The 3,222-nt window shown below is 37.3% G+C and overlaps 1 protein-coding gene across 1 annotated transcript in view; it reads left to right on the top strand.

Moving 5' to 3' along the window:
* Positions 1–3,222, top strand: part of LOC106875036 (synaptosomal-associated protein 25) — a 27,412-nt gene that overhangs the window by 23,073 nt on the left and 1,117 nt on the right. The window lies entirely within an intron of this gene.

The raw sequence follows: 3,222 nt of genomic DNA, 5'->3' as shown, positions 1-3,222 counted from the left end.
TAAAAAAAAAAAAAAAGAAGCAAAAAAAAAAACAGAAGGGTACTTAACATCACCCTTTAACTTACTCATCTGATAGGCTATTTATCTAATAACATTCATGCTTTTTTTTTTGCCTCAACCTATAATGCCTGTTCCAACTCCATTTGGAAAAAAACAATCTCTTTATCTATTTATTTATTTATTTATTAAAAGGGGTTGTTGTGTAGTGTCTTTGTACAATTCAAAATCCCTCCCTCCTAAGTCATGGACAAAATGCCCAGCTTTGCAACGCTTTGTGTATGTGAGAGGCAGACTGTAGACTAGGTTTGCTATTAAACACTGTAACATTCAGATTAAAGGTAATGCTTATTTATTCACATTGATTTGAATTACCTCATAGCTTTGAGATTTTGATGATGTGATTGTTTATATTTAGAATAATATTTTAGGACAAGTGTGAGGTCAGATCTGACCAGTTTGAAGATATAACAGGTAGAATATTTTGGACAGATATGGCCAGTTTAAATGCCAAAGGATTAACAGGACATTTGCTTGATATATGACATAACATTTCCAGATAAATTAAACCTATTGCTTGATACATGATATAATATCACTGGCACTCTTAAATCTACTTGAGATGTGTGACATGATATTTCTGAACCTCTTAACTGTTTTCATACTAACCTACTTGAGACTGCCTTGTTTCTATGGTACAAACTTCCTTATTAATCCTTTTCTTGCCAACCTGGTAGAGCATTATACCAAATGACTTGTGGTATTTAGTTGTGTCCCGTTATGTTCAGAGTTCAAACATAAAACCAGCTCTGGCTCTGAGTACAAATGTCTTGTTTTCATAAGTTTTGAATTAAAATCTTCCACCAAACCTTAGTCACAATTTATGTTCCTAACACTAGCTGAATGATAACAAAGTTATTTTACTAATTTCTTTGTTATATTTAAAGTAATTGAAAGAAACACAGAGCATCTCAACAGAAATATGGTAACGAAAGGGTTAAAATATACAATAGAGAAACGATTCTTAACCCTTTCGTTACCAACCTGGCTGAAACCGGTTCTGGCTCTGAGTACAAATGTCAGTGATGCCAAAAGATTGTTGTGCCACATCTCAAGCCCATGCTGGAGTACTTGCACATGCTGGCCAACGTTTATTTACTTCTGTTTACTCTGCATGGCTCAGTAGTCAGAGCCTTGGTCTCACAATCATGAGGTAGTGAGTTCGATTCTCGGACCGGGTTATGTGTTGTGTTCTTGAGCAAGACACTTCATTTCATGTTGCTCCAGTTCATTCAGCTGTAGGAATGAGTTGTGATGTCACTGGTACCAAACAGTATTGGTCTTTGCTTTTTTCCTTGGATAACATCGGTGGCATGAAGAGGGGACGGTTGGTATGCATAAGCGACTGCTGGTCTTCCATAAACAACCTTGCCCAGGTATGTGCCTTGGAGGGGAACTTTCTAGGTGCAATCCCATGGTCATTCATGACCGAAGAGATTCTTTACTCCTTTACTTCCTTTCTTATATTTATGGTGCTTCACTGACATTTTGCCCACACTCCATTTGCATTCTTCTCTCTTCTGCTCGCTTCCACCATCCATTTACAATCAGGTATTTACAATTAGGCATGGCTGTGTGGTTAAGAAGCTTGCTTTACAACCAAATGATTTGGGGTTCAGCCCTACCATGCGGCATCTTGGGCAAATGTCTTGTCTTCTACTACAGCCATGAGCTGACCAATGCCTTGTGAATGCATTTTGGTAGCTCACCACATATATATATAAATACATGTATGTGTGTGTGTGTCTGTCTGTGTGATAGACATACTTACATCCACACGTTACATATACATTACATACTGACATACATTACATACATACCTACATACTCACATTGCATACATCATCGTTTTAATGACAATATTTTCATGACTGCATAGAATTTGTTGAGGCAGAAATTCTTTACAGCCTGATGCTCTTCCTGTCAACAACCCTTGTCTGCTTCCAAGCAAGGTAATATTTACCTCTAGTCTGAACATGTTTTCATGGAAGACTCGAAACAAATGACACAGTTGGTGATATCTCTTCACAATCAGCACACAATGTCAAGACAAGGAGACACAAGCACACACATACATACACACATGTAAAGTTTACTCTACAACCACATAGATCTGGGGATATATGTATGTATATATATATATATGTGTGTGTGTGTGTGTGTGTGAGAGTGTGTATATGTGTGTGTGTATGTGTATGAGTGTGTATATGTGTGTGTGTGTATGTGTGTGTGAGTGTGTATATACATGTATGTATGTGTGTGTGTGTGAGTGTGTATATATATATATATATATGTGTGTGTGTATGTATATGTGTGTGTGTGTGAGTGTGTGTATATATATATATATATATATATATATGTGTGTATGTATATGTGTGAGTGTGTGTGTATATATATATATATATATATATATATATGTGTGTGTATGTATATGTGTGTGTGTTTGAGTGTGTGTGTGTATATATATATATATATATATATATGTATGTATATGCATGTGCTGGTGTCTCAAAAAAGCACCCACTGTTCACCCTGTAAACTGGTTGGCATTTGGAAAGGCTCCCAGTCACAGAAACCATGCCAAAGCTGACAGTGGAACTCACTATAGCGCTTTGGCTTGCTGGATCTTGTGAAACTGTCCAACACATGCCAGAATAGAAAATAGACATTAAAGATGATGATGATGATAACATACACACATACCCACATGTACATGTGTGTGTATGTGTATTTGTATATTTGTACATATATGTGTAATATATACTTTTCTACACTAGGGACAAGGCCTGAAATTTGGGGGGAGGGGGCCAGTCGATTAGATCGACCCCAGTGCACAACTAGTACTTAATTTATCGAGCCTGAAAGGATGAAAAGCAAAGTCAACCTCGGCGGAATTTGAACTCAGAACATAAAGACGAAATACTGCCAAGCATTTCACCCGGCATGCTAACGGTTCTGCCAGCTCGCCATTGGTGCATTATATATGTGTTATTTCTTTACTGCCCAGAAGGGGCTACACACAGAGGGGTCAAACAAGGACAGACAAACGGATTAAGTCAATTATTTCGACCCCCAGTGCGTAACTGGTACTTATTTAATCGACCCCGAAATGATGAAAGGCAAAGTCGACCTCCCACAATTAATGTTTCTGATGTTTTTTAACAT

Source organism: Octopus bimaculoides, chromosome 14 (assembly GCF_001194135.2).
Source record: "Octopus bimaculoides isolate UCB-OBI-ISO-001 chromosome 14, ASM119413v2, whole genome shotgun sequence".
Taxonomy (NCBI): domain Eukaryota; kingdom Metazoa; phylum Mollusca; class Cephalopoda; order Octopoda; family Octopodidae; genus Octopus; species Octopus bimaculoides.
The sequence above is the reverse complement of the archived record's forward strand: the minus strand, read 5'-3'. Positions and strand labels throughout refer to the sequence as shown.